Genomic DNA, 8,819 nt, shown 5'->3' with positions numbered 1-8,819 from the left:
TTTTATCTTTGATAAGCAAATAAAGAAAAAGGTATCATTATTATTTTTTGTGTTTTTAAATATTTCTATTGTTTTTTAGTATTCTCTTTATAACTTAAAAAGGACACATGTTATCTTTCTTTGTTTATCAATGATAAATTATCTAAATAAATGGGGATCCTAATTAAAACTATACTAAGAGTGCTATAACACTAACCAAACAATCATTAACTAAAATTAAAGAAAAAAACTAAACCAAATGAATAAGAATAATGAATAAAAAGAAAAAGATACGTTCAGCAAAAACAAATAGATGGGGTGGTCTTACCCATATCCCATTAACGCTACATCCACACAAGTTACGACAAGTGGCAATAAATAAATAAAAGAGAAAAAAAAATATAAACCAACCATCCATTATGCCTACACGATCCAAACACACAAACCTCATCTTCTTCTCTTCTTCATCTATTCACCCATTTTCCAATCCAATAAAACTCAAATTTCATACAAACAACAACCAAATCTCAAACAAAAAACAAACAACCAAATGAGTTAATCAAAAGCAAGAAGTGGAAGACGAATCGAAAGAGCATTACCGCTGGAATTGATACGTTGCGATTAACCGGCGGTCGGCATCTTCGTCCCTTCTCCAATGAAATCTACGGCGCACCTTCCTCTTCCCTTCTCTTTCTCTAATCGATCTCCCTTCCTCCCTACCATGGCTTTCTCTGCAAAATCCACTCAAATCGAGCATTGAATCACAAACGAAATCGACAAGTAGGAAATTATTACCGATCGTCCTTAGAAGCTTGCGAATATTGTGTCGGTATTGTTGATGTCCGGCAAGGATTCCGACGAGGCCTGATCCGACGGCGGCAGCGACGAACATCAGTCAGTGTGGTTCCGGCGTGGGCTGATTGTTGTGGTAATCTCGCGGTTGCGCGCACACGGCAGTCCCGTCGGTCTTGTTGTGGGTTGCTGTTGAGCAGCGCAGCGACGGTTTGTGGTTGTGCTCTCGATGCCGCTTTTGTTCTGCAAACTTAAACTTAAGAAAAAAACAATATAATTTTGTTAATTGTTAGCGTTAGATTTATGAAATTATGATGATTCGTTTGGAATTCTTTGAAAGTGATTTACAAAAGTGAATGAATTTGTGTGAAACAATTATGCAGGGACTGATATTGTGTTAGGTGAAAGAGATTTGTGAGCATCTGTTGCATTATGATGATGATTCCGTATCGGTGTTGCGCAACAGCATTGAGGATAGGCCTTTGGTTCTGCGTGAGGCTGGATGGCGATTGTGTTGCCGGATCGGAGGAAGGCGGCGCGTCGACTCTTCGTTGTTAGAGGCAGACTCGCGGGTTGCTGAATCGAGCGGTTTCGTGGAGGCGGCACGGTGTTGGTTGGCTGCTTCAATGTTGATCCTCTTCCCGTTCTTCCTCTTTAATCTCTCCCTGTATTCAAAATAAATAACCAAACAGATTGTTTCAATTCATATGTCAGTGGTTCAATAATTTGTATAAACTTCTTAAATTTGCTGTTAATTTGATTGCAGGCTTGAGTGACTAGTAATGATACAATGGTTGTGTAACCATGGTTGTTTGGCAGAGGGTTAGAAAATAGGGTGCAATTGTTGGTGAGTATGTACGTGAGAAAAATTTAGGATTAGTGGTTAGTCTTATATAGAAAAGAACATTAGGTTAAATAAAAATGGAAAATATAATTTATAATTAAAATTTTATCAAGATGAAAATCAATGATTAATTTGCTTCAAATCTTTCTAGAAATAAAATAATCAAATCAAAAATACAATAAAATTAATTTGTTAGAAAAGCTAAATGAAACCTACCTTATATATTTTTTTGTGATTTTTGGATTTAAAATGCATAAAAAGTTGAGAAAAGTAAAAAATAAATATTTTCTAAAATACTTAATTAAAAAATACGAAAATAAAAATTAAATGATTAAAAAAACTTATTTTTGTGCTTTTCTTTTTTTTTTTAATATAAAATAAAAATAATAATAAACTTAAAACTAAAGTTTAGAAACGGATAAAAGGAAAAATGTCAGAAGTGAGATTTGAACCCGGGACCCCGTACTTGCAAACCTTACACTCTTACCAAATGCGCCATGTCATCTAATCGAAATAAAATGACATTTGTGATTATATGAGGGCAAATTTTGGGGTATGACACAGCGCAAATTCAGACAAGTCACAAAAGTGATCAGCATCAATCTGTAGGGGCAGTTATGATCTCCGCATCTGCACCTCAAAAAGATCAACAGCCAAAATATACGCATCGACCAGATGCACCAAGAAGAACTTTCACCAAAATCAACATGCCAATCTCTCAGGCGTTGCAGCACTTGCTTAAAGCGGATCTGATCACATTAAGGGGTCCTCCGAAGAATGTCAATACTTCTTCTCTGAATTATCGCCCTGATGCAACATGTGCCTATCATTCAAACTGTCCAGGACATGACGCAGATCACTGCTGGGCCCTGAAAAATAAAATCCAAGACATGATAGATGCTGGAGAAATTGAGTTCGATCCTCCAGAAACTCCAAATGTCATCACAGCACCTATGCCAAAGCATGACAAAACTGTCAACGCTATCCTGGACACTGTTTACATCTATGATGTGAACGAATTATCAACTCCACTCTGCAAAGTCAAAGGAAAGTTAATCCGAGCTGGTTACTTTCCAGGGTGTGACCCCGACTGCTTTTACTGCTCTTGCCTGCCCAATGGTTGTGAAAATCTGAGGATGGGAATTCAAAAATGGATGGATCGCCGTATCATTATGTTTGAGAGGCTCCCTTCTATGGACGTACTGTGCGAAGTCTTTGCAAACGGGATAAGAATAGAGGATGCCTCAGTGATCTCCAGCTTACCATTCAAAATCTCTGCCAAGGCTCCATTCAAAGTGGCATCAGTAGTCATTGCTAGACCAACTCCATTTCCATACTCCTCAGACAAAGCTGTCCCATGGGGATATGACACTAATGTTTACATTCATGGAGTTAAGCAGGATCCCTCGACTAAAGAGGACGCAACACTAACTACTTCAGCTGTAAGTAACATTGCAGGCACTAGCAAGATCACGAGAAGTGGAAGAATCTTTTCACCAGAAATTTCTCCAAATGTTGCTGCTAGTCCAGTTCGAGTCCCAGTTCCTAATCAAAATGTCAACGCTCGAGGCAAAGAGCCACTGATCGAACCAGTTCAAAATCCGGTAGAGATCACTGCTGAGGATCCATCAAAGCAAGAGATGGACGAAATATTGAAAATCATCTGCAAAAGTGATTACAATATTGTCGAACAACTGGGGCATACTGCTTCAAAAATCTCAATGTTATCTCTGCTAAAATATTCAGAAGCTCATGCTAAAGCTCTAATGAAGTTCCTTCAAGCTGCGCATGTGCCTCAAGAAATCCCAATCGACCAATTTGAGAATTGTGTCGCCAGTCTTACAGTGCCCAATGGTCTTGGTTTCTCTGATGTGGATCTAACTCCTGCTGGAAGAAATCACAACAAGGCCCTGCACATCTCTATCGAATGCAACGGCACCACTCTGTCTCATGTGCTAATAGACAATGGTTCCTCTCTAAACGTGTTACCAAAGGTAATACTGGAAAAACTTGACTTCAAAGGAGTTGTGCTACAACCAAGTAATGTGGTTGTAAGAGCCTTCGATGGGTCAACAAGAACGGTGTACGGAGAAGTTAAGCTCCCAATCAGAGTGGGCTCTCAAACTTTCGATGTTATCTTTTCCGTAATAGACGTTCTTCCAACATACTCCTGTTTACTAGGACGCCCTTGGATACATGGGGCAAACGCTGTAACTTCTACCCTGCATCAGAAGTTAAAATACCCAGTAAAAGGAAAGGTTGTCACAGTCTATGGCGAAGAAGAATATATGGTCAGTCACTTGAGCAACGACAAGTACGTTGAGATGGAGGGCGAATCCATCGAAACTCCGTATCAAGCTTTTGAGGTTGTATCTCCAGATATCTCTACCACCAAGCATATTCCTGCTACTCCAGCTACAACTATGGCTTCTCTCAAAGATGCCAAAGCCATGATTGAACAGGGTGATCGCACAGTATGGGGACAACTCCCTGATATACCCTACAAGTCCGACAAGCTAGGTCTGGGCTATAATGGTGAAAATCAAAAGAATGATCAAAATCCTCGCTCTGAAGGGTTAATATCACACTTCGCCAGCCAAGAAGTAAACGCCATTGATGATGAAGGGACATACTTGAACCACATCATTCAGCCATATCCAGACGAAATTCCACCCATTACCATGGGAATGTGGGATGCTGTGGGAGGACCAAATGACGGTTACAACTACCAGTATATCACACCTCAGAATTCTTACATTGCTCTGGAAGATCTTACTCCAACAGAAGAGGGTAATCAAAATGACGGAAGTATCACGAGTCCCGTCACTCAGCAATATCAAAATCCACCTAAAGAAGTATGGGACACGCTAGGAGAACCCAGCGGCAAATACGACTATATGGTGAAATATTCCGCTCCTCCGAGCTTTTCAACTCCCATCAAAGACATTGTCCCGACTGGATGGGACGAACAGTACGACGACAACTTCGCTCTTGAAGAAGCCAGGAAGATGCCAAACAACGAAGGTTATTTTCTGTCACAGTACACTCCTTATCAGGATGCACAAGTCTCTATTCAAAACATCATTCCTACTGCATGGGACGGCCTTATCGAGCATCTCGCTCAGCCAATAGAGGGACCTCCACCTGGATTCTCATATCCAACAAATCATCCAACTTACCTACGCATTTTCCCACTAGCGGAATCAATGCTACGGAAGACGAAAAGAACAACTGCAACTGGAACAGCTGGGTGCTCCCTGCTAACAACTGTGGATTGAACAACTGGAAAGCAGAGGATGTGATCTCCTTTGATCAGGAGTAAATGCCATTTCCTGTTTTCTTTGTGTATATTGTGCAAAGATAAAAGTGGTTCCTGAACAATCGAACCATGAGCTTGAAAGCCGTGTGCCTTAGCACAACGGTCCTTCTATAAAAAGGGTTTGTCATATCATGATTATGTGCATTCAATAAAATCATGGGATGCTTGCATGTTCAAAATTTTGTGATCCTTTTTCTTTCTTTATTCGCTTTCAAATAGCTATGTTTTTCTCTTCATACACACTCACATATCTACCCTGCAGATTCACATACACGCTGGATCCAGTCAATAACGACTCTGCTATTGCCCGTCATGACTTTGAAAATCCGATCTACCAAACTGAGGACGAAAGTGAGGAAGATTGTGAAGTGCCAAGAGAAATTGCAAGACTTCTAGAACAAGAAGAAAAAGCCATACAGCCTCATGAGGAGCCGATTGAGGTCATCAACTTGGGCAGTGACGAAGGAAAGAAAGAGGTCAGAATTGGGGCTGACTTAGAAAACAGTGTCAAGCAAAGACTGATTCAATTGTTGCAAGACTACGCCGAGATATTCGCCTGGTCTTATCAAGATATGCCTGGCCTTGACACGGACATTGTAGTTCATCGCCTGCCAATCAAAGAAGGAAGCACTCCGGTCAAACAGAGACTGCGAAGGAGTAAGCCTGATATGTCAAAAAAGATCAAAGACGAGGTTGAAAAACAATTCAATGCCGGATTCCTAAAAGTTGTAAGTTATCCTCCTTGGATAGCTAACATCGTGCCTGTACCCAAAAAAGACGGGAAAGTCAGAATGTGTGTAGACTACAGAGATCTGAACCGGGCAAGCCCTAAAGATGATTTCCCTTTACCGCACATCGATGTACTAGTTGACAATACCGCACAATGCAAGGTATTCTCCTTTATGGACGGATTCTCAGGGTACAATCAAATCAAGATGGCACCCGAAGACATGGAAAAAACAACCTTCACAACTCCCTGGGGAACCTTTTGTTACAAAGTAATGCCCTTTGGTCTGAAAAACGCCGGAGCTACCTACCAACGAGCAATGGTAACACTATTTCATGATATGATTCATCAGGAAATAGAAGTGTATGTCGATGACATGATCGCAAAATCCAACACCGAAGAAGAACATTTGAGTCATTTACACAAGCTGTTTGACAGACTCAAGAAATACAGATTGCGACTGAACCCGAACAAGTGTACCTTTGGAGTAAGATCCGGTAAACTCTTAGGTTTCATCGTCAGCAGTAAAGGTATTGAGGTTGATCCTGCCAAGGTCAAAGCCATTCAAGAAATGCCTATACCCCGTACCGAGAAACAAGTCAGAGGATTCTTGGGACGTCTAAACTACATAGCCAGATTCATTGCCCATATGACTCCTACTTGTGTGCCAATCTTCAAATTACTGAAGAAAGATCAAGTGGAAAGATGGAATGACAAATGCCAGTTAGCCTTTGATAAAATCAAAGAATACCTTCAAAAACCGCCAATCTTGTTACCTCCTGTGGAAGGCAGACCTCTGATAATGTACCTAACTGTGTTAGAAGATTCAATGGGGTGTGTACTCGGACAACACGACGATTCCGGTCGAAAGGAGCACGCAATCTACTATCTTAGCAAAAAGTTTATCGATTGTGAAACAAGATACTCACTACTCGAAAAAACTTGCTGTGCCTTAGCATGGGCGGCTCGCCGACTAAGACAGTATATGCTAAATCACACCACTTTCCTGATCTCCAAGATGGATCCAATCAAATACGTGTTCGAAAAACCTGCTCTCTCTGGAAGGATTGCAAGATGGCAAATGATCCTAACAGAATATGACATTCAATACACTTCGCAAAAAGCAATCAAAGGAAGTGTGGTAGCTGATCATTTAGCTCATCAAGCAGTAGATGATTATCAGGCATTGAACTTTGACTTCCCAGACGAAGACATTATGCTAGTCAATGACTACAAACAACCAGGATCCCGATGGACTATGGTTTTTGACGGAGCTTCTAATGCGCTCGGCAATGGCATCGGAGCTGTGATCATTTCCCCCACAGGAGGTCATACACCCTTCACCGCCAGATTGTGTTTCAATTGCACCAACAATATAGCCGAATACGAAGCATGCATTCTGGGTCTCAAAGCTGCAATTGATCTAAAAATCAAATTCCTTGAAGTCTACGGAGACTCGGCCTTGGTAATCTACCAAGTCAAAGGGGAATGGGACACAAAGCACCCAAATCTAATTCCATACAAAGAACATGTGTTGAGTTTGATTCCTTACTTCGAGGAGATCACTTTCGAACACATCCCACGCGAAGAAAATCAACTAGCTGATGCCTTAGCTACCATGTCATCCATGTTCAAAGTCAATTGGGACGACGAAGCTCCTATGATCACCATTTACAGGCAAGACGAACCAGCCTATTGCAATGAGATCGATACCAAACAAATGGAAGACAAATCATGGTTCCATGAAATACAAAGGTATCTCGAAACCCAGGAGTACCCTGAAGGGGCATCTATTAACGACAGAAAGTTTCTAAGGAGATTTGCCTCCAAATTCTTCCTAAGCAATGGAACTTTGTACAAGCGCAACCATGACTCGACTTTACTTCGTTGCGTAAACAAGAAGGAAGCAGAACAAATCATGGAAGACATACACAATGGTACCTTCGGTACTCATTCCAACGGACATACAATGGCTAAAAAGATCTTGAGAGCAGGTTACTACTGGTCTACCATGGAGACAGATTGCCATCATCATTCCAAAACTTGTCACAAATGCCAGATATATGCCGACAAAGTGCATGTACCTCCAGTTCCATTAAACGTTCTGACGGCTCCTTGGCCTTTCGCAATGTGGGGTATTGATATGATTGGAGAAATCAAACCTACTGCTTCCAACGGACATCGCTTTATCCTGGTCGCTATTGACTACTTCACAAAGTGGGTAGAGGCAGCTTCATATGCTTCTGTCACCAAGAATGTGGTAGCCAGGTTTATCAAGCACAATCTCATTTGTCGGTACGGCATCCCCGAAAGGATCATCACTGACAATGGCACGAATCTAAACAACAAAATGATTACTGAACTCTGCACGCAGTTCCAGATCAAACATCATAATTCTTCTCCATATCGACCAAAGATGAACGGCGCCGTCGAAGCCGCCAACAAAAACATCAAGAAAATCATACAAAAGATGACAGTAACCTACAAAGACTGGCATGAGATGTTACCTTTTGCTCTTCATGGTTATCGCACATCTGCGCGTACTTCAACAGGGGCAACTCCATTCTCGTTAGTCTACGGTATGGAAGCAGTTCTCCCAATCGAAATCCAGATTCCTTCCTTAAGGATCATGAAAGAAGCCGATCTAGACGAAGACGATTGGATTCAAACTCGATTCGACCAAATACACTTGATCGATGAGAAAAGACTTGCAGCTATCTGTCATGGCCAGCTATACCAAAAGCGCATGATCAAAGCATTCAACAAGAAAGTCAAAAGTCAAGCATACCAAACTGGTGGCTTGGTTATCAAACGCATCATCTTACCACAAGGTGATCCCAGAGGCAAATGGACCCCCACCTACGAGGGACCATTCATAATCAAGAAAATATTCTCCGGCGGTGCCATGTTGCTTACCACCATGGATGGCGAGGATTTCCCACACCCTGTGAACGCAGACATAGTCAAAAAGTACTTTGCTTAAAAAAAAAAAAAATATACAGCTCGCTAAGTTGAAAACCTGAAAGGGCAACTTAGGCAAAAATGAGCGTCTCGGTGGATTGAAAACCCGAAAGGGCGATCCAGGCAAAAATTAGAGACAAAACAAATACAATCCCGGTAGGCTGAAAACCTGAAAGGGCAGCCTAGGCAAAAATTAG

General features: G+C 41.3%; 1 long non-coding RNA gene across 1 annotated transcript; it reads left to right on the top strand.

The window, feature by feature from the left end:
* The first annotated feature begins 405 nt into the window (after positions 1 to 405).
* On the top strand, positions 406 to 1,515 carry LOC131606169 (uncharacterized). Its single transcript, XR_009284747.1, has 2 exons — positions 406 to 988; positions 1,155 to 1,515. It is a non-coding gene; the product is annotated as an uncharacterized LOC131606169 (long non-coding RNA).
* The last annotated feature ends 7,304 nt before the right edge of the window (positions 1,516 to 8,819 follow it).

Source organism: Vicia villosa, linkage group LG5 (genome assembly GCF_029867415.1).
Source record: "Vicia villosa cultivar HV-30 ecotype Madison, WI linkage group LG5, Vvil1.0, whole genome shotgun sequence".
NCBI lineage: Eukaryota > Viridiplantae > Streptophyta > Magnoliopsida > Fabales > Fabaceae > Vicia > Vicia villosa.
Note: the sequence above shows the minus strand (reverse complement) of the source record. Positions and strands in the feature narration are given on the sequence as shown.